The sequence below is a fragment of the Pan troglodytes genome, chromosome 4 (genome assembly GCF_028858775.2).
Source record: "Pan troglodytes isolate AG18354 chromosome 4, NHGRI_mPanTro3-v2.0_pri, whole genome shotgun sequence".
Lineage (NCBI taxonomy): Eukaryota > Metazoa > Chordata > Mammalia > Primates > Hominidae > Pan > Pan troglodytes.
In genome coordinates, this window is record NC_072402.2 from 43,386,646 (window position 1) to 43,409,842 (window position 23,197).

Here is a 23,197-nt window from a genome sequence, read left to right on the forward strand (position 1 = left end):
CAGTTGGAAATGCAGTAATCGCTGGCTTTTTGCGTTGATTTCGCTGGGAGCTGCAGACCAGAGCTGTTCCTATTCGGCCATCTTGTCAGCCACCTCATGCATTTTAATTACTAAACTCTTTCCTTGAATGCTCTATTTTCAGAGCTTATTTATGGCATGGTCATGCCTTCCCATAGCTGAAAACAAAATTAAGGGAAATAATTGTGCAAAATGTCTTTAACTAAACCTTATAATAACTTTTTTTCTCCAGTTGTATCTTAGGAAAAATTCTCAATATGGCCATATTTATACATGCTCCTTTATCCTATTGAAGAGCTAGAATCAGGAATGGACTCCTGTTTACAAATTTCTATGGTATACTTATAATCTGTGCTATATGATGTAATAAGGTGTATCTTATTTAGAAAATGCAGTTCTGGGGATAGAAGCTCTGAGTTAAATCGGTGCTATTTGGTCCTCCTGGCACATCTCCAGAGAGGATGAATGTTCAGTGGTATGGCATGGTGGTTCCATTCTCTTCAGCTCTTTCTGCAGCTGTTGATTAAGCCTCCCTGGCTGGGTTCTAATGGGTGGTGTTTTAATGTTTCATTTTTCTTTTTGTTTTTTGTTTTTTAGCACCAAAGAATCCTATATTTCCTGTTGATTTGTACTCTTGATTTCCTAGCCATTTTTGTGAATGCGACTTTGAGCCCCCGTTATTCTTGTGATTTGCAGCCAGTAGGATGTTTTTCTTATTTTTGGCAGATCAAACATAGTTACTTGTATACCTTTTTCAGGCATTATTCATCAAAATTGTCATCAGAAAAGAAAATACTGGCAAGAAGGGAGCTTTGCTGAGTAAATGGAATAGACAGTGCTTCTTAAATGGAGAAAAGTAGACTAGATCATATTAGAACTCACTGGTTAAGTGTCACAAACTGTGAAGGATCTGAAATTTGACCTTCCTTGCAAGCTAACAAGTTAGCCTCCCATAGTTTCATGGATGCTGGTAGAAGACATGAGACTCCTGGAGAAATAATAGTATTCCTCACAGCAATAGCAGCAGCTAGAGTACTAGCAATTTTGAGTGGGTTCCCTAACCTCTAATTCTCATAGTGTGATACTAATAGGGCCAGATGACACCTGTGCAGGCACTGGATTGCATTACAGAGAGGAACCGTGAGCACAGGAAACCCAAATCTTTTATAATAGACAGTGAGCAAGCCTGCTTTTTGCTCAGGAAAGAAAAGTGCTCTGGGAACCACTCTATCTTCCAAGACTTTTTGTTATACAAACATCCTTGCAAAGATAGTCTGGAACAAGGGAAGTCAGCGCCTTGCTTATAAGACATGTAGAAACATGAGAGACCAATGGACAATTGTTTCCCAAAACTGAGAACATAAAAGAACATGCTTTTCACTGCAGTGACTCCTTGGCTGTGAGAGTTATACATTAAGTGAACAAGTTAGCATCATAATGAATTAATATCAGGACTACATGGGCAGTGCTAAAAGAGGTGTGCTTCTTTCTACTTACCTGATGCTTGTCTAGCATTTCCAGTTAGATTCCAAACACTATATATATATATATACACACACACACATATATATACAAATATATATACACATATATACACACACACATACACATAGACACACTGTTTCACCCTGTTTATCTCTTACAGAACAGAGCACAGAGTTGATTGATAATGCTAAGAACAGTGTAGGAATTTAAGGATTGCTTATTCTTTATAGCTCAGAAGGCAGCTGTCTTGGGTTTCTTCAGGGCTAAACATAATGAGGTTTTAGCATTTTTTGGCTATGTTATTTTCTAGTATTTTGGTCCAGTGTCTAGCAGAACCCTTGGCAAAAAACGGCCACCTGGAAAATCTGTTGACTCTGGCTCTGGCTACTGCCTTTTCAGCCATCCATGTCCTGGAGGACTTGGCTGAGATCTTGTTGAAAGGAGGCAAAGATGGGCTTGCTTCTCCAGTCAGATCGGGGATGCTGCTTGTGAGGGGTGGGGGAATGGCAGGAAGCCATTCTGGTGGTGAGAAGGAGGACACTCAGGAACGGGAAGGAAGGAAAGACTTCATATAGCTGCGTAATGATCTTGGTAGGTGGTGGGAAGCCAGGGTCTATTTATCTGGTTGTAAGCTGCAGTAATCAATTGCTTTGGGGGTCTTGTATTTTTTCTTATGAAAAATATTATTTCCACTTTTTATTTTTGGTAACATTTCCCTCCTAAATGCAAAAATAATGCATGCTTAGTATGTAAATTTGGGAAACACAGAAACATAAAAAAAAAATGACCCTAGCATTTGGGATCTGGTAACCTGAAGCTCCCTTCCACACTCCCGGTAACATACATACCTTGGTGTATCTGGAGGCTGGATAGTAGAATGGTATTGTGAACAGGGTGTGGTCAGTGTCAAAGACAAAGCCAATCCTAGTTAAAGTGGTAAGTACAGATTTTATCAGTAATATACGATTGCAATGGGGAAAAGGGTCCCGAGTGTACTGCACTCAATTTTAATTTGCACAGAGGTACCCATGGCGTTTCAAGAGAGAATGAGGGAGTGTCGGTGGGAGTGGGGAGGTTGCTCAGTAGAGTCAAGGAAATGTAAAATTACAAAAAGCAGGATGATGGGGAGAGGGTTTGTCCATGTGAAACCCATCTGGGATTGCTAACTGTCGCATATCGAGCTAGGCTCCTACCCTCCCGCAGAGGTTAGGAGACAGGGGCCCCATCTTCAGGAATTGGCTGGAATAAACAGTCAATTCAATTGGCAACCTTGAGTTTTCTCACAGGTACTTTAAGGACACTAGGGTCATCCTAGGGATGCAGCCTTGCACTGTTGGAAACTATGTTAGTGTTTCGTTCAGATCTTCATAGGCCGAGGTTAAGACATAGTCAAGAAGAGTGCTCCAAGGGGCCTGGCTAGAGTTTGATCGAGGAGAATCTTGGCCATGAGGCAGGCTGGGTTTAATTCCTGGCTCCACTAACACTGTAGGTGATTTATGTAATCTTTTTAAGTCTCTGTGTGCTCCTACCTACCCCATTCCATACGTACCTCATTGTGTCTCTCTGAGGATTAATGAAGGTCTGTAGCCCAGTGCCTGGCACATAGTAAGCACTCAGCAAACACTAGCTCTTGTTATTATTATTGTTCTTTTCTCCCACAATGCAATCATAGCTTACATCCTCTTTTGTAACCTGGTTTCCAAATTTAGAGTTATGTCATGAACACTGCTTCTGGTTTTGGGGTTCTTTCTTCAAGCAAATTAATCTCTTTTTTGTTTTGCTTTGTTATTTTGAGACAGAGTCCTGTTCTGTTGGCCAGGCTGTAGTGCAGTGGCGCAATCTCGGCTCACTGCAATCTCTGTCTCCCAGGCTCAAGCAATTCTCCTGCCTCAGCCTCTTGAGTAGCTGGGATTACAGGCACCCGCCACCATGCCCAGCTAATTTTTGTATTTTTAGTAGAGGCGGGGTTTTGCTGTGTTGTCCAGGCTGGTCTTGAACTCCTGACCTCAGGTGATCCACCCACCTCGGCCTTCCAAAGTGCTGGGATTACAGGCGTGAGCCACTGCGTCTGGCCAAATGAACCTCTTACTCAGCAGTGGATGTAAATCAGGCTGACCACTGCAGGAAACAGCAAGCTGGTGTCTGAAGTGCCTCGTCCACTCGGGAGTGCATTGCTCTTGGGCCTGACTTGGGAGGTGGCCCGTGAGGAGAAGGCACAAGGTTACAGGAGACACAAACAAAAGTGTAATCCTTTTGAGGCCCACAGAGTGAGGACTCGTCACACTCAGCCCAGGCAGGGGACTCAGGCCCCTTTGTAGAGATGGAGAAAACCTTTGATTTGGGGGATAAAAGAGAATTTTTTGATCCTGTTCATGAAGGAGGGCGACATAATGTGTTTAGAGGTAACCTGATGTCAGGTGCTTTTGCGCCAGACATGGCACACTTTTTTTCTTTAGATCCCAGCTAGAAACCTGGGGAATTCTCTTCCCTGAGCAGTTGTTTGGGCCTGTAGGCACCCTGTGCCCAGAAGGCAGCTTTGTCGAAAGAAAAGAAAATCAAACCCGTGTTCTGCAACAGGCCGAGTTCCACCCAAAGCCCCCCCACCCTAGAGACTCAGGGACAGGATGCCTTCTCTGAGAAGTCTGTGGTGCTGCCCTCTGCTACCTCACCTATTTGGAACTCACACAGTTTTTCTTTTGTCTCCTGGATTTAAATCCCAGCTCTGCCACTTTCTAGCTGTGTGATCTGGGGTAAGTAATTAACCTCTCTGTGCCTCACTTTCTACACATGTAAAATGAAGATGATAATGATACCTCATAGGGCTGTCACAAATATTAGATGCACCTATAAATAAATTACATCAGTGTCCAGTATGTGGCAAACAATAATTATTGTTTTTAATAATCACCATCATATAGCTTCAGTGTTCTCAGCCTGATTGGTGCAGTTATTACTAACTCTCTACCAGATTCTCCAACTCATTGCAATACACACTAGGTCAGGGCCCTTCGTGGTCTTAGCAGATTTAAATATTTTGATACTCACCCAGGAGGGTGCCTTTGTCTTTTGTTTAGAGAAGTAACGTTCCGCTCTGTTTTGGGGCTCACTTTTCCCTTTGGTTGTGGGAGAAGCAGCAGGGTTCATTCTGTTTATTAAAGAGCCAGCTTATCCCCCCAGCCTAGTCCATTCTTTTTTTTTTTTTTTTTTTGAGATGGAGTCTTGCTCTGTCGCCCAAGCTGGAGTGCAGTGGCGCGATCCGGGCTCACTGCAAGCTCCACCTCCAGGGTTCATGCCATTCTCCTGCCTCAGTCTCCCGAGTAGCTGGGATAGCTGGGACTATAGGCACCCGCCACCACGCCCGGCTAATTTTTTGTATTTTTAGTAGAGACAGGGTTTCACCATGTTAGCCAGGATGGTCTCGATCTCCTGACCTTGTGATCCACCCGCCTCAGCCTCCAAAGTGCTGGGATTACAGGCATGAGCCACCGCACCCGGCCTCCCAGCCTAATCCATTCTTTATGACAGGATGCAGTGGCCCCTCTTAGAGGCAACTTGTTGTCCAGGAGCCTCAGCTACTCTCTCACTCCAGACAAGCTGGAAAAGGAGCAGGGATTCTTGCAGAAAGCTTTTCTGTGGCCACTGGTTCTTAGGTGGGAGGTCAGAGCTCTCAGAGCTGTTGTTACCAAAGAGGGCTTTGCAGGCATAACAGCAGCACATGGTCTCATGCATATGCTCTCTTGAATGATTTTTAAACTGGTCACTTCTGGAATACATCCATATTAATAATGCCTTTTGGTTCTGCAGTGATCATAACCCAAGTCTTCAAGCTCTGGGATGAGACAGGGCCTGGCAGGGCTTCCATAGTTCCTCTATGTAGGTAGATAATGTGCTTTCGCCCTTCTCTGGAGCAGGAAGAAAACAGCAGCAATGGAAAGGTAGGCTGGGGCTGGGAGCAGAAACCTGCCTTCCAAAACAGCACCGTGCTGTGGCGTCTGTCCCAGGATTCAGCCTTCTGTGTTGCCTTGTGGAGCTCTCGGAGTGGTTTTTGGTTCATTGGCTTGCAAAATGATGGTGGCCACCACCAGCTTGGGGGCTGCTAGCAGAACACAGCCCAAGGCTTGAGACTAGAGAATGACACTTAGTGCAAATGAACAAAAAGGCAGAAATGGCTAAATCTCTAGGGCAGTCTGTTAGTAGCTCTCACCTGGCCCTCACCTAACCTGCCTGGGAGAACACCCAGAGCTCCTAAGCAAGGTACAGTTCTGCCCTGCCATGGGATTAGACTTCTTGATTTGAATCCCAGCTTCACCACTTGTGAGATGCTGGGTAAAATGCTTCACCTCTTTTAGCCACAGTCCGATTGTCATACAATGGAGATGCTAATAGTACCACACTCATCATAATGAGGATGAGAATGGACACTTTACGTAGAAGCTGAGCAGAGGCCTGGCCCACAGCAACTGCTCAGGGAATGTCAGCCACGGTGGCATTGATATTACTCCATAAGGGATCTGCGCACTTACCTCACCCTGTCTCCCATGTTGTACACTTCTTGAGTGAAGAGGTGATGTTTCTCTTCCTGTATGGGGCAGTGCAATGAGAAGGGAGCACGCAGACCCTGGAGTCGGCCAGTCTGCACCCGACCTCTGCTGCCTGACAGCTTTTAACTTTGGGCGCATTCCTTCACCTCCTCGTGCTTCAGATCCCTTTCTGTGAATGGGAGAACAATAGGATCTGCCTTCTAGGGGTGTTGTGAGGATCAACGAACTCATCCACATGAAGCCCTTCCACTCAGCACTGGGTGAGTGCCCAGAAAACACTAGCAATGATGGCTCCATGTCCAGGGAGGACCTGGCTCTCTGCCTCTCATCAATTTGGTACTCAACAAATGCCTCTGTGCTGGGTTGGACCCAACATGCTGGACCTGCCTCTTGTGGTTCCTTGCTGTTCCCCACTTTTCCAAAGTTCCATTGAAAGTCTCTGAATGTATAACCCAAGAGCAACAACAGAAATATGTTGGAGGTACCAACTGGCCCTGTTTGACAGGTTCTGAGTGGTTTCTTGGGATGCAGGACTTTTCTGTGCTAAAGCCAGGACAGTCTTGGGCAAACCAGGATGGTCAGTCACTCTACTATTGCTCACAACTTCCATCCCAGGGCTGGTGCTAAGGCGTTTGCTCCTAGAGGCAACTGTCCTGGAGTGAGTGGCAATTTTGGTGATGGCTTTTCCCTCTGCTTTTTAATTAATGCTGCCTCTCTCTCCAATGCTACTAAAATCGGCAGCCTGCAACCTGACACTCTACCCTCAACAATGAATGCTGGGGTGGCTTCCAAGGGAGTAGAATATGTTGGCCAGGGAAGGTGGAAAATATCTTGAGCAGCTCACAGTTATTTCATCAAAGTCTGTTTCCAGGCAATCACACCAATTTCTTGAGAGGTTGGTGCCAATGGGAACTCGGGGCCCATGCAGCACAGACTGGGGGTTGATATACCTGATTCTAATAATCACTTTCTTCTCTGAGCTATGTGACTTTGGACAAGATTCTTAACTTCTGTGGGCATCTAGTTTTCTCATCTGTAAAAAAGGAAGGACATTAGATAATCCATCTAGGACCATTCCCTCATGCTCATCAAGGCAGAGGCATTGGCTATGCTGGCCTTGGTCTGTGGAGGGCAGTGGGAAGAGGATGTCTCACCCTGGGCATGTTATTAAGCCCTTTTAGCCTCATGTATCAAATGAGGATAATTACAGTACCCTGTATTGTTGCTAGAATAATTCTTTAAAGGCTAAGTATCTGGATTCAAGAGACTGGTTTTCATGTGAGCCTGTAAAATCAATCCTTTATTCTATATCCATACCTCATTCTTTAGTTCAATCATTAAATAAATATTTACTCAGCTCTTACTGTGTGCCAGGTACTGAGCTAGGTCCTAGGGACACAATAATGAATAAATTAGCAGGTCGTTTCTTTTCTTCCTCCTCCTCCTTTTTTTCTTCTTTTTTGTAAACAACAATTTGTTAAGAACTTACGGTTGCAAAAATTTTAGGTCTCTAACCAGTATAATCCTTCCTTTCCTTTTTAGTACGGAATCCCTGTATTCTAGGATTTGGCAAGCTGTCCACTGAAACATTATTTTTCCCAGCCTTGTTTGCAGAGGTGTGTATGTGTCATGGGATGAGGGCGGTGGGTGGGCAGAGTAATATGTAACTGGAAGTCACTGAGTGGGGCTTACAGGGAAAGCTTTTTAAAGGAGGATGACTCAGTCAGCAGGTCCCACTGTCTTTCCTTGTGTCTCCCTTGTCTGTTCCTAGAACACTCAAGTGAGAGCTTGAGCTCCAGCAGTCATCTTATAAGCCTGAGGACAAGGGCCACAGCCTAGGGATGGTGAAGCCTAGAGCTGGAAAGAGCCTATGTGCCTGATGGTGCTTTGGAGTCATCATACCTGCATTGCTCTTATTTTATAAGGGGAAAAAATCCTTGCTTTATTTAAGCCAATATTTAAGTCTCTGTTACTAGTAGCTGAATACAATTTCCAGTTGATTTATCTAATATGTATGGAGCAAAATGCAGAGACATATTTAATTGTTTTTCCCTAAACATCAAGAAGTGAAGGCTATAGAAATCTAACACATAAGAACTTAATGTTCAAACTCAAGACATTCATTAATCTTTCTCAATACCTACCAAGGGAAGCTGATGAAACTAGCCTTTTCCTCATATGCTTACTGTAAAAGAGGTAAATTTGAAATACCTTTAAATCCCGGTTTCTCTAAGGTTTGACACCATGGAATAAAATTCACACAATTAAGTGTTTTATTTCAGCCTTTTTTGGGCTTAAGATGATATGCCCAATTCATCTTTTTTTATTAGTAGAGTGCTCACAAATTCTCAAAACCTTTATGAGAAATCCATGTGGTTTTATTCAATCTGCAACCCTAATATGGTTGTATTTTTAATAATGCTAATGGAATTAAAATTTTAAAATTCTCCTGGCACATATTTTCACTCACTCCAAGAAATTATAAAAATAGCTGGCATTCACTGAGTACTTACTCTTTGCCAGCCTCTCTGATAAATACTTAACAAGCAAAATATCATTTAATCAGCTCAACACTCCTATGAGGTAGGTGTTATTATTATTGCCATTTTGTAGGTGGGGAAACTGAGGCAAAGGGTGTTTAAGTAGTCTGCCCAAAGTCACACAGCTAAGAAGCAGTGATGGGATATGAAGTCAAACAGTCTTAAAAGCAAGCTATCCTGTTGCAAAATAGGTAAGTGGCTTTGAACAAATTATTTTACTGTTTAAAAAGAAAACTTGTACAGTTTTCATATGACTATGTGTCAAAAAGAAGGTATATTTCAAGAAACTTTATGTAAATATGCCCAAGGGCACAATGAATCTGTCCACGATCTTGGCCAATGTCTAGGAAGACCTTTGTCTTAAGGGATGGTAAAATAGATGCCTCTTGATTTGAAGACAACCAATAACATGCAATATTTGTGCTTTGGCATCCTTATTTAGAACATCTGCATTTTTCTAACCATGCAGTTAAGTAGGAAGGTGGGGAAGATATTCAGTATGGAATGCCTGATAAGTCACCAGGTACTTAACGGAATGAAAACCAGGTAGTACCTGCCCGTCAGCCCTGTAGGGAGCTAACTACTATTGCCTCTTTAACAGATGAGAGAAGCAAGGCCCAGAGAAATCAAGTGATTACCAAATACTGATGGCCAGGCTCAGGCTCAGGAGGCTCAGATTCAGTTGGTTTGAGATGAGGCCCAGGCATCACTAATTTTAGCAACACCGTTGGTTATTCTATTTTGCAGCCAAGGTTGAGAACCACAACTCTATACTCCTCAGAGGTAACAAGTGATAACACTAGACCACATACTTGAGCCTTTGGTCAGCAGTTACAAGCGTTTACACTCTCTGGCCTGTGGATCCCTTGGACTCTGTTGCTGTGACCTGGTGCTTGCGCTCTGGTGGCTCCTCCTGAAATGGATTCCTCACCCACAGCACTGGCCAGCATTCTTTGTGCTGATTTTCATTGCCTCACTCTGGTAGAAGAGAACGAAACTCCCAGAGTGTGTGTGAGGTTGGGTTCCCTAGGAACCAGACTCTGCGATGGAGACCAGTGTGTAGGCAGCTTACAGGAGCGAAGGCGGCGGGACTGGGCAGAGGGAAGAGGTGAACTGCCTTGTGGGTGCTGATTCCGTAGGAGCTTGGGAGTCGGAGAGACTCTTCAGGGTTGTGCCACTTGGCAGCAAAAGGGCTGGCCATTGACCAGTCTTTGGATATGGGTCCACCTCCCTCTACTCAGGAGCCTGTGATTCAGAGAAGGGCAATTCCTATAGAAGGACTCAGCTGGGAGCTGGGAGCTTCTAATACTCCCAGCAGCTGGCCAAATGATTGTTTCAGTCTTGAAGAGGTACTGGGGGGCCCAGTGGAAGGAAACAAAAGGGCCCACCACAGCACTCACTACACAACAAAAAGGAGAATAGGAGAGAAAGTCTGTCTGTCTGTGGCTTTGCTGTCACTTTGTTGTTGGCTTCACCACAAGACAGCTGTGACCATTTACCTCTCTGGGTGCGTCCTGCAGGGGCAGTTCCTTTCTCCAAGCCATGTCTCATATTTTTGCAGTGGAGTATCTCTCTGAATGATACAGATCATCCCAATGAGAGTGAACCTGGAATGAAAACTGGTATAATAGTGTGGTACTAGGCATGAGTCTTACCTTCGAACAAGGTCCTTGGAACCTGGGGTAAGGTGATGTTGGACTCTAGTAGTGCTGTAGGAATCACACCTCTTTTATAGTGAGCCTCCTCTTGTCCTGGAGGGAGACATGACCTCATCCCTCAAGGCTGCTCACTGCAAATGCAATCTTGGGAAATGGCCCAAGTAAAGAGTTGTCAGGGCCTTGCATTCTTGGTGTATCCAGCAAGCTGAACATGAGAGATCCATGGAGGAGAGCAGGAGAGGGCGTTCCGGGAGAAGGAACAGCATATGCAAACTTTTCTAAAGTATTTTCTGTGGAAGCTTGCCTCCTGAAATGTTATAGAGGCTATTGAAAAAAAAAAAGAGTTTCAAGGTCAAATACATTACTTATTTAAAAAGGTTGGCAAGATTTTTGTTTGTTTATTTATAACTGATGGGTTTCTGAGAGCCTTTAATACACTAATGAGCATTGTGAATATTCAAAAAGAGGGAACAATATGTAACATTTCCCTTTTTTTCTGGATCTTGGAGCCATTTTTGGTGTAGTACACTGAATGCTATATTGCATTCTAATGGCCACAGATACTAGGATAAGGTCCCTGTTGGAGTTTTAGGAAGGTCAATAATGCTGCTCAGATTGGAATCCACTGAGAGATAGATCTAGATCAGTTGCATGCAGATAGATATATCACATTTGTTATTGCCAATGCTATGTAAGGAATGTGGCCTAGGTGGTTCAGTAATTCTAATATTCTACCCAGATGTAGGCAGACCTGTTTACCCAGCTCCCAGCTGTGCTGGAAAACCATAGGCCTCCCCACCTTGGAGGAGCAGGTAATGTGTGCTACCTACACGCTAGTAGGCTCCAGGGAACCAGAGAGAGGAGGGAAGGACTCAAATGTTCACAGCAGATTATTCTTCCATGTTCACCAACGAGGTTAGTCAGGCCAGGAGCACTACTCTGATGGACACTCCTCAACAGACATGAAGCCATGAAGACTGGGGAGTAAGTGTTCCTCCCTAACACCCCGTCAAGATTGTATGATGTGTCCAGGTCAGTGTTTTGATGCTAAGCCAGGCAATACACCAAGGGTGCTGAGAAACAGGCTTATCACCCTAACAGAGCTGACAGAGGGACACAATTATCCTCCCAGAGTTAGGGCACTTTACAAGTTTCTCACTGCAGTTGGGGCATTGGGGAGAGAACACGAGGAAGGGATGGAGATTCCTCAGAGTGCCCCCTCAGAGACTGAGTGAGTGACTGTCCTCTATTTTTAGGAAAGGAACCTGCACACTGAAGGCAGAGTGAGTGAAATGAGCCCTGACGCTGATTCTGAGACTGTTGTACCAGACACTGTTAGTGTTCCATCCATGTCTCTTCAGCTGTCCTATTGCAAGCACTGCCCCTCTCTGCCTGAAGGTTTCCTCTTAGTCAAAAGTCTTCCAAGCTGGAAGTTAATGCTCCTTGGAGTAGTCCTTAGCCAATGCTAGATGAAACTTAGAGGTTCAAAACCCCACTTCCTTGCACCTTGGGTGGGATGACTCTAAGCCATGTTCTATAAAGTCTCCAGAAATCCCTGGTGGGATTGAGCCCTGCTCACCCATAGTGGTAACCTGATTGATGACACATAATTTATTTGCTTCCTTCCCATACCCATCTCACATCTCAAATAAATGACTTTCACTCAAATCCTTGTCTCAGGATCAGCTTCTGGGTAACCCAAACTAAGACTCATGTTATCCACAACATCCATCCATTCATCCTTCCATCCATCCATCTATCCATCCATCCATCCATCCATCCATCCATCCATCCATCCATGCATTCATCCATGCATCCATGCTTTCATCCATCCATCCATGCATCCATGCACCCATTCATGCCTCCCTCTATGCATCCATCTATCTGCTCATCCATCCTACCAAGCTATCATATGCCAGGCAACATATGAGGTTCTCAGAATAAGGGATAATAAATCACAGTCTTTGAACTAAAGTTGCTCAACTGAATTGCTTTATATTCCCCATATCACCAGGCAGAGATACTCAATACACCAGATACCAAAGGGGCATTGGAAATTCTGAATAATCTTCTTTTCAAAGGCTTGAAGAGGGTTGTCAAGCTGAGCCATCCCCGCTGGGGCAAACAGTGCCTGGCACATGGTGGATGTTCAAGAAATGTTCACCGAATGAGTGTTCAAATAGGCAGAGTGCACAGATGGATTCATTGTAAAGTAGGTCAGCTTTCTCTGGAATCCCTTGCTTTCTGAATCCTTGCCCCAAACTGTAAATTTATAGTAAATTTACAATTTAAAAGATGATCTCAGAAAATCAAAAAACTCACTTAGGTCAGGTGAGTGCGAGATCCCTTGGAGGAAAGTTTTACACTTAAAAGAAGAGGCAGCAGGGAGATAGATGAAACCAAGTGACTGGCGCTGAAGGCCTGCTGCAACAGTGTGCAGAGATGTGGAGTGGCAGTCTTTTCTGGTACCTTTCAAATCACAGAATACAAATAAGGTTAGTCCCAACTGCAAGAATGAACAAGGCCATGTTTTGAGTTCTTAGGTTGTCAGTTACTAAGTGCAACCCATGAGCCATCATTTGTGATGCTTATACAGTTGGGAGTTATAAGAGTGACAGCTCTTAACCTTTCCCCTTTGCAGTGTGGAGGGGTCTGATGAGGCCTGATCCCTGATGAGTTGCCACAGGGCTGAAGCATGCAAATGGCTTGTGTGATGGGAGAGTTCGTACTAAGCTGTTGATTCATGGTGGGCTGCTGATTCGTGGTGGGCTCTTAGAGACTATGAGGCAGAAGGGGCTTGAGCTGGTTCTTAGAACATGAGTAGGATTTGGCTAGGTGGAGGAAATAGTAACAGTCCCTATTTATCAAGTACTCTGTGCAGGCTCTGGGATAAGAGCTTCTAAACAGAATCTCATTTAATTCTCCCAAAACCTAAACAAGCACCTCTATCATTATTTCTGTTTCAAAGACGAATGATAGAAAGGTTAAATAATTTATTCATAACAAAACAATGAATAAAAGACAGAGCCAAAGTTCAGAGTCAGTGGACTTCCTTAAGGGCTTGTACCTTCAGCAACCCTTTTGAACAATGCTACTGCTGTGCTATTTCTTGGAGGGGAGAGAGGGAGGGAATTTAAAAATGAAAAAAATAAAAAAGAAAAGAAAAAAAAGAAAAAGAAACCATTTTCCAATGATCATGACCTTGAATGTCAGGATGAGCTTCTATCCACTGCTTCCTTGGTGGTGGCATTCCTTGTGGGTACGGCCTAGTCAGAGTGGAAGCCAGGGCTGTTCCCAATCCCTTTCATTCAGTACATAACACACCACTGAGCATTCCTATCTGAGTGCTGACAATGGTTCCTTTGGGTGTGGGTTCAGGTGTCTTATGCAGAGGAGTCTTCAGTGACCCAGAAGGAAGCTAAGGGGTGAACAGGCCAAATTCTTCTGCTGGTCATTGAATGCGGCCACAGGCTATGGAGCTGAGGCATCTGCCCTCTCTGCAAGGGCTCAGCCAGAGACACACTGGAGTGTCGAGTACCTCTGCTGCACCGTGGCCTTGCCGTGCTTTCTCATGTAGCTCATCTCCTGCCACCCTGGTTTCTTATTTTAATTTTTAATTGCGGTAAAATACACAGAACAAAATTTACCATCGTAACCATTCTTAAGTTCAGAAGTGTTAAGTACATTCACATTGCTGTCTAAATGATCTGCAGAACTTTTTCATCTTGCAAAAACGTGAACTCTGTACCTATTAAATAACAATTCTCCATTCGCCAGTCCGTGGTGACCACCATTCTACTTTCTGTTTCTATGAATTTGACACATACTTCACAGAAGTGGAATCGTTCAGTATTTGTCTTTGTGTGACTGGCTGATTTCACTTAGCATAATGCCTTCAAGTTTCATCCTTGTTGTAGCACATGTCAGAATTCTCTTCCTTTTAAGGGCTGAGTAATATATTGTATGTCTGTATATGCCACATTTGGTTATCCACTCATTTGCTGATGGACACTTGGGCAGCTCCCACCTTTTAGCTATTATGACTAATGCTGCTATAAACATGGATGTGCAAATGTCTCTCCGAGATCCTGCTTTCCATTCTTTCGAGTAAATAGACCATCGTTTTCTATGTTCAGTGGCCATCGTAGAGGGAAAAGAGGAGGAAAATGGCAAACAAATAAATAAATGGAAAACTCCAAGATGCTCACAGAGGACTCCATAAGAAGCCATAAAGATAGTGTAACAACCCAGCAAAGGAGGAGCGAAACCTCACAGCCCTAGCAGGCAGTTTCAAAGACAATTGCTCAGCCCAAAGAGTCCAACAGCTCTCAATCTTAGTGGGGCTAGAAAAGAATCTGGAGACACCATATCCAACTCCCTCTTGATCTTTTCAATCTGACATCCCTGTTGCACCCTTGCTTTAGGTTCTGCATTCAGCTGGAGCATTATTCAGAATTTGTTTTTACAAAGGATGGAGTCTAGATAGGAAGCCCTAAATCCAAGCCATAATGACCAGTGACTCCCAGCTCTGCTCCAGAGGCCCAGACAGGAGGCAAGAGCCTTGAAAGAGATTTTTCTCAACCTTCAGCTAGCCTGTCTCCTTAGCTGTGGAAAGCAAGCCTCAGCCTGTCACCAGGGCCCAATCCTGTACCATCTGGGCTCTCAGGGGAAGCTGTATGAAAGCGTGAGTTGCTGCAGCCTTGCTATTTAGGGCTGGCTGCATGGCAGATGTCCTTTACACAGAAGCCATATGTACCCCTCCCTCTGTGGGGAGAGAGGAGGAGTGCTGCTCGAAGGTCCCCATGAACCTTATAGGGAGGTCTCCATGTCCTGTAAAGTGGCCTGGTCCTGGGGGATGCAGGGTGGCCCTCAGCACAGGGAGGGATGCCTTGTGTCTCTGGGAGGGACTATCTCTTCTAAGGCTTTCAGCGACAAGTGCCGAACTGTGGCTGGGTCCAGGGAGACAGGGGAGGGCAGAAGGCAGTAGAAGTCAAGTCAGGGCACAATATTTATGTGCAGAAAGCCCAAAAGAGAGGCCTTGGTGTCATTTGTCCCACTCTGCACTAAGTACTTTTCTGGCTGGCAGCTCCACTATGAACTAAGTGGAAAACAGGCCTGGAAGGGAACAGGGTATGGCTGGTCCCAGATGTGTGCCTCCCAGAGCCTGTGCACTCTGGATCACAGTGAGAGTTTCTTGTGGCTGCAGCATTGGGAATGCAGACTGGCCCCTCCTTAGAGGTCTGCACTTAGCATCCTGTTAGAGCTGCAAGGGGCCCTGGAGACCATCTGGTTCAAGCTGGTCATTTTATAGTTTTAATCAAGCCAGGAATGTGAAATGACTTGCTCCAGGCCACACAGTGTGAAAAAGAGCAGATCCAGCAGCGTGACTCCAAAGTTTCTTCCTTCTGCCCTGCAGGGCCTCCCTGAAGGGTCAAGTTACTAATATCGTCTCCTACTAGTTGTCTCAAGTGTGATAAACACAAGTTTTAATCAAGGAATATGACATCATGAGGACATATACCATGCAGGCAGGTAATAACAAGTGGATGCAGGAGGTAGAAAATAGCTTTGGCCAATGTAGGAGATGCCTCTTTCTGTAATCTCCTTGTGATTAATTAAGTTCTCAAAAAATGCCTCCCTTCACAGAGAGAATCTAGATTCTCAGGTTCCATTTAGTTAGTCTCTGGAGTTGAGCAAATATCCTGTCTCCTTTTCATCCAAGTTACAGAGCCCAGACCCTCCAATTGTTCAGCCATTGCTCATCCCTGAGTGTCTTCTATGTTCCAAAAGTGTTCCATATATTATCTTTAATCTTCACGACAGTCCCAAGTGTCAGCTACAGTTACATGTTTTCAGGTACAGAAACTGAGGCTGAGAGTCTCTTATTCGTTCAAAGCTCTAAGACGAGGGACACACACACACACAGAGGACTGACTATGAAGCACCTCCTTCCAAAACATCCCAACTCTGGTGAGAGACTCCTGGGGAGCCAACTCAGTAACACATGAGACCCTGGGATTCATATTGTTTATAAAGTGAGCCCCTGAAACTGCACAATTAGCCCATTGATGTTATTCAAGGCTGTATTTTGAGGACTGGGCACTAGGATGAACAATCACGCAAAGGGTTATGAACAAGCTAGCTGCTGATTCACCCTGCAGTTTCTAAGGGCATTTAGAGCTCAGGTCAGAGCTCTGATCTGCCTGCATCAGAGATCTTCTCCATCGAAGGACAGGAGTGTGAAGGGGCTGCCTGCCTGGCTCAGATGATGATGCTCTCCTCTGCAGCAGCACCTGCTGCGTGTGCCTTTTCTGCAGAGGCATATCCAGGAGGGAGCCTGTGAGGTACTGGACATCAGACAGGGCTGGAGGAGACCTTAAACATCATCCAGACCAGTGACTTCCAAATGTGTCTTTATCCATACAAGACTTTACAGGGAAGTCATAGTAGATGCTGTTGGTGCCTTGCACATATCCCCTTCACTCACCCAGGGGTCTTCTGCAGCAGTTTTCAGCAGCGTCTGCATAAACATGCCCCTGCCCCCACGCTGAGCAAGCCCAAGGTGTGCTCTGCCGTCTCTCAAAGGCCCAGCACTAGAGAGTTCTGTTGTCACAGCCACGCCCCTGCAGTATTGCTTCTTTTGTTGACCTTCCTCCTATCCTTGTCCCACTTCTCCACTCCTTCATGGTGCTTTTTAAGATCATCTCCCAAATAAATGGATTGCACCCAATTCTTGTCTCAGGGTGTGCTTAGAAGAACCAAACAAATACAGATAATCCTAGGTTCTAGGGGAGCTCTGAGGTAGCCTTAGTTTGCCCAACTCAGAAAATGTTAGTCTTGTTCAGTGACTTAGGTGATGGCTAGTCAACCCGCTCCTTGAGTATCATATATCTTCCTATCTCCCCATCCCCAAGACGCTTGTGTAGTACATATAGAAGGATCAAGTCTCTCTTAGTTTTAAGTGATGGGTAACTCAAACTGGCTTAAGCCAAAAAGAGAATTTATTCACACAGGAAATGAAAAGTTTGGAGAGTTGAGCCTGGACTACCAGCAGCCCAAATGGCACCTTTGTGAAAATTTAAATGTGTCATCATGAAGGCACTATCTGGCCATCTGCCAGAAAACTTTTTAGTAAATAAACAAACCAGAATGACTTTGAGGTGAATGGCACATTCCAGCCCCGAGAAGAGCTGGGCTTAGGCTGCATCCAGATTTCTGTCCTCTCTCTATGTCTCTCTCCTGCCATCTCTTAGAAATGCCTTCTATAGGGTTCATTCTCAAGCGAGCTCTTCCCTCATGGTGACAAGGCAGCTGACAGCAGTTTCAGGCTTATATCCCATTTTCTCAGCAACCTCGGTATAAAAGATCATGCCTGCTTCTTCCAACTGTACTGACCAAAGCCCTGGAATTATGTCTTATTTGCTGTGATTGGCCTGATTTGTGTCACAAGACACAAATCATGAATCAATCAGTATGGCTGCAGTGATGTCATGCTCTGCTTGGCCACGGCTGGGTCTCACGTCCATGGTGGAATTAAGGGAACATGTTAGTACTCCCACCCCAGCCCTAACACCCTGAGACTGGGAGGAGGGCTGGGTTCCTGAGACAAATCAGGGAGCATTGTTGGAAGAAGAGTAGTGGCTATGGAGGCTGAGCAGGCAAAAACAGTAGATGTCAATTCTAGCAGCGTGGCTGAAACTTGAATGTGCATGAGTCACCTGGGGATCTTGTTAGACATAGGTTCTTGGGGATCATTCTTAAAGATTGTAATTCAGAAAATCTGCGGAGGGGCCCATGAATTTGCATCTCTGAGAATGCTGATGTTGCCAGTGCCTGAGCACACTGCGTCATGGTACACTGCGTCAGTGATCATTAGATTTCTCAAGCTGCTGCTGAAGCCCTTGAAGCAGTGTGCCCTGGAGGCAGGCTTCTTTGAAGATCTGCGAAATATGGCCATAGAGAAAAACACTCAGCCATATTTTCCTCTCTCTCTTCCTGTTTACCAGAAGACAATGGGACTTGGCCAAAGATGCTTGTGTGGTGTTTCTCTTTGAGGAACGTTATATGACAGCTTGGGTACCCCACACAAGACTCTTTACCCCTGCATATCTTTCCCTAAGAGAATTTTTGATTTGGGAAGAAGAAGGGATAGAGAATGCAATTAAGGACCCAGGGCTAGGGTGGAACAGATGAAAGTGATTTGTCTTTCAGGAAGGATAATGAGTTTCTGAAAGTAGAAATAGTGTAGGGAGGGACTGGATTTTTAAGAAGCCTGAAAAAGGCCAATGCCCTGGAATGGCTATATACTAGGATGGGATCCTTTCAAACACATCCAGATGTACCTATGGACTGACCTGCTGAGCTAGGAGCTGGGTTCAGAGGAGGTCTGATTGCTTGTACAGCTGCAGAAGTAGGGGCAGCAAGCTTGCATCCTATCTCACCTACTTGGCCAGCAGAAATGCTAACTTCAGTGCAGCATGATAGAAACATAATAAAGATGTACTGTGAGCCACATATGCAACTTAAAATTTTCTAGTAGCCAGATTATAAAAGTAAAAAGAAAGAGGTGAACTTGATTTTAATAACATATTTTACTTAACCCAATATGCTCAACACATTATCATTTCGGCACATACTCAATTTAAAAATTCCAGGTCTACATGGATGTAGCTAGAAGACATCATCCTCAGCAAACTAACACAGGAACAGAAAACCAAACACCACATGTTCTCACTCATAATTGGGAGTTATACAATGAGGACACATGGACACAGGGAGGGGAACATCACACACTGGGGCCTTCTGGGGGGTGAGGGGGTGAGGGGAGGGAACCTACAGGACAAGTCAATAGGTGCAGCAAACCACCATGGCACATGTATACCTACGTAACAAATCTGCACATTCTGCACATGTATCCTGGAACTTAAATAAATAAATAAATACATATTCCATTTCTAATCCCACTCATACAGTGTTATGATTCTTCAGCATAAACATGAAAGCATGATTTACTTTAGAATTCAAATGTTAACTCTGGAATATTATAAAGGCAATGACAAGTCATAATAATTTCATGAAGTCATCCTTGCTAGAAAAAGCTGTCCGTCATCTGTAATACATACATACATTGTGACTGAGCCATTTCACATTGTTCCCCATATAAAAACCTTTGAAATGTGCTGTGCATTTTACAACACAGCACATCTCAATTTGGACTGACCACATTTCAGGTGCCCAATAAACACGTGGGGCTAGTGGCTGCTGAATTGGATGGTACGTCTTTAGTCCTGGCAGACCAAAGCTGCCCACCATCTCTTCCTCATTTTCTTCCTCTTACAGAGCACTGTGGGTATCGTTTGGATGCTGAGCAGAGATAGTACCAGGTCTGGCAAAGGCTTAGCTTCAACGGTGGTGGTGGCTGTGTAGACTCAGAACAAAGCATGACAACTGGCTTGTTTTGTGACAAGGCCTCTCCTGCCTTGCTTGCTCTGTGCAATGTGTGAGTCATTGTGGGAGGCTGGGAGGAGGGGAAGGATGAGGTTCTCTCTATTCTGAGGGCTCGTCACAGGCCCTCGGGTGTGTGGGGGCAGGAAAGAGGGACTGACACAGTGGAGAATGGGACAGTGAGGGGCTTTGGAAGAAGGAGCCTGGATTCACAAAAATAGATCTGTACTCTGGGGTGGGAACAAAACTCAAAATACCATTTGTCTGTGCAGGGGAGGAGCAGGACGAGGGAGAGATGAAAGAGCTACACGCTTTTATGATTCAAACACTCAGGAAAGAGAATGAAGACCAGAGCCATTGGAAATGTCAGGCTCTGGGATTCTTTTTAAAATCAGATCTTAGAGTTGTCTCAATTTTCCAGAGTTTTGTCTGAAGAGCCATTTTTCTTTCATGCGTCACACACCTGTTTTCAGTCCTTCCTACTTGATTTGAACATTAAAAAAACTTGCTTCATGAACAAACTTCCACTGGGTTCTGAAATGTGCAGATGTATCATCTTTGAAAAGCATCTGGTCAAATGGTCCCTCACAAGACAGGGCCATGGAGCTCTGAGTCTTTTGGGAAAAGCACTTCACCCTAGAAAAAGTGACAGTGATCTCCAGGACTCATCAGTACAGTGGCTATGAGCTCAGGCTGGGTTTGGCTCAGCCATCCTGTTACTTTTCTAGGCCTCTGTGAAGTTATTTAATCTCCCCAAGCCTCAGTTTCTTGTTCCACCACATGTGAATAATAATAGTTCTTACCTCACTGGGATGTTGGGAGGATTGAAAAAAAAAAAAAGATGTATATTATGCTTAGCTCCATGCCTGGCACAGGTAATCATGATGGTTTTTCTGCAAGAAACACCAGCTCTTCTGGGCTCCCAGCCAGCCTCTGCAGTTCAGTGATGAGGCTGGCCAGGGAGAGTCTTCTCCTTTACCAAATTGCTTGGCTTTAAATTAGACATGACTGTGTAACCTGACAGATGCGGGAGATGACACACAGAGAGGAGGGAACTGGCTGTAGCTGCTTAGGGAATTGATGGCAGAACTCAAGACAAAACCCAGAATAACTATTTTCCAGTGCTTATTTAACAGGGTCTTCTGGCACCTGTGAGTTAAATTTCAGAAAGCGCAGAGAGGCCATGGAGAAGGCAGGGTTTGAGTATGTAGCTGCAGAACAAACGCAGCAGCCTGATATAAAGGCAAATATGAAACCCTGAAATGCAAGTCTAACATATTCAATAGGATTGGTGAATATGTAGTCATGAAAAATCTTACAGTGAATATTGATTTGACATGGGAAAAACACTTTTGATCTATGTCAAGTAAAAAAACAGGAAATAAAACTGCACATAATTTAATGCCATAAATTTAAAATCAATCAATCAACCTATCTATCTATGCCAAAATGCTCTAAACCAGATGTTATGTTTCTTATCTCTGTTGGGTAATAGCATTTTTTCTTGAGGCTTTGGTGTATTTTCTACAATGAACACTTGCTACTTCCATAATCAGGAAAAACAATACAGGTTATAAAATATTTCCAGTCTCCAGTTCACACCAGGAAGCCTGCAGCTCATTCTCATCTCTCTCAGCCTAGCAGGACTCCTAGAGGCTTCAAAGCCTGCTTTGTTTACAAAAGGATGATTATGTGGGTGTCCAGGGAGACAGACTGATAGAGAACAAAGTGAGACATGTTTTATTGAAGACGATAACCAGAGTCAAGACGCTCTCCAACAAAAACCTTCAGTGAATTCAGTGGATGGCTGGTACAGAGTAAATTGGGTAAATGGCAAATGGGAATGTTAGCAAGCTCTGTGGTGGAGGACCATAGACTTCTTCATCTGTCTCTATGGGGCAATAATTAAAAATAAAGTTCAGCATGATTGTGATTTTTATTTAGTTGGGGATCAGTTAACCCAGTTAATCAGGAGTCTGATGAGGTCAGTGGCTATGGTTCCTCCCTCCCCCTCATCTCACTGGGTTTCTGACCAGCTTGTCTCCAAATCACATGGGAATTCTGCTTCTGTTCTCTCAGGCCCTAGAGTCTCACCTATGGCTGTCTTCCCACGCCTGTCCATTCTGTCTTTTTGCCCTGATTGAAGTTCTTTGGAGTTGGATCCAGTTGTTCTTCTCTGCCCAGCCTCTTTGGGTCTGTCCATTGTCTACACAATCTTTGTTGTGTTGACCCTACATTTGGCCCTTTGCTGATTCCTCAGATCCCTTCCCTGTAGCTTTGGGGCAATCAGCCTTGCTCCTCTCCCATGTCCACTGACCCCACCCAGGTCACAGCCCTGCTCCTATGTGCTCAGGAGAGATGTCTGGACATCACTGGCCCTCTGGCTTTGCTCTGCCCCACTGCCACAGAGTCTCTGCAACTCTGTTATTCTTGACAGCCATTCTCCAGCCATAAGTCAGCACCAAAGCCTGGGAGATGGGACACTGACAGATTAAAGAGGCCCACCCTATGACTTGGTTCTGCCACCCCTAGTTGGGAGACTTTGGGCAAGGTACTTGACCTCTCTCAGCCTCAGTTTCCTCATCTGCAAAGTGATGACAATAATAGTCATCTGATGAGTTGAGCTGTTACATGTAAAGTATGTCCAAGTTGTTTGGCCCATAACCGGTACTCAATAAGTGTTAGTTGTTACGATGTTATTATTTTATTATTATAAAAGCAGCCTAACCTAAGTGGTAAGAGGATAGGCTCTGGAGTCAGACAGACTTGGTAAAACTGCTCTTCTGACTGTGACTACCTGTGGCATACCCTGTGTGCCTCAATTTCTTCTTCTGTAAAATGGGACAATACAGAGCACTACCTCTAGGACTTGCTGTCGAGATAAAATGAAATAATGCAATGATACACTTTCAAAATGCCTGATATATAGCACCATAAAATGTTTGCTGTTGTTTATATGACAGATGATGGTCAGCTTTTTCTAGCAAGGATGACTTTATGAAATTATCATTACTCATCATTATATTTATAATATTGCAGTGTTGACACTTGAACTCTACAGTAGATCAAGCTTTCATGGCTGTGCTGAAGAACCAGAAACTTATAAGGGTGAGATTAGGACCAGAATTGGCCAGCCGGGTTTTCCCTCTGTCCAGGAGAATGAGCTCATTTTGTCCTAAACCAGATTCTATTTGTCTTGAGTGCACATGAGCTGAAACCAAGGGGCCTCTGAATCGGGGAATGTACTGGCCAGCAGCAATGTGTTTGGAAGCATACATGGATCACAATGTTAAAGATCTAGCCTCATTGCTTCACATAAGGAGAAGTGAGAATCCTCTCAAAAATTATCATTTTTTTGTTCAAGAATATTAAAATGACTCAAAATCATCCTGGGAATCACTAGGTACAGGAAAATATGACCTCATGGAGTCCTTGGAGATGGCTAGATGTCTTCTAGAGAAAGGCGGCCTTTGACATCGTTACGAACCCTCCCTATTTTAGAAAAAAATCA

At 44.4% G+C, this 23,197-nt stretch overlaps 1 long non-coding RNA gene across 7 annotated transcripts in view; it reads left to right on the forward strand.

Moving 5' to 3' along the window:
- LOC104006409 (uncharacterized) overlaps positions 1-23,197 on the forward strand; it is a 240,545-nt gene that overhangs the window by 147,040 nt on the left and 70,308 nt on the right. For 3 of the 7 annotated variants that reach the window (XR_010157218.1, XR_010157217.1, XR_010157219.1), the window contains 2 exons: positions 7,587-7,660; positions 8,658-8,775. The exons of 2 other annotated variants lie outside the window; for them this stretch is intronic. This is a non-coding gene — a long non-coding RNA (uncharacterized LOC104006409). The remainder of the gene's footprint in view (positions 1-7,586; positions 7,661-8,657; positions 8,776-23,197) is intronic. 2 more of the 7 variants (XR_002943903.3, XR_001717644.4) reach the window with 1 other exon arrangement.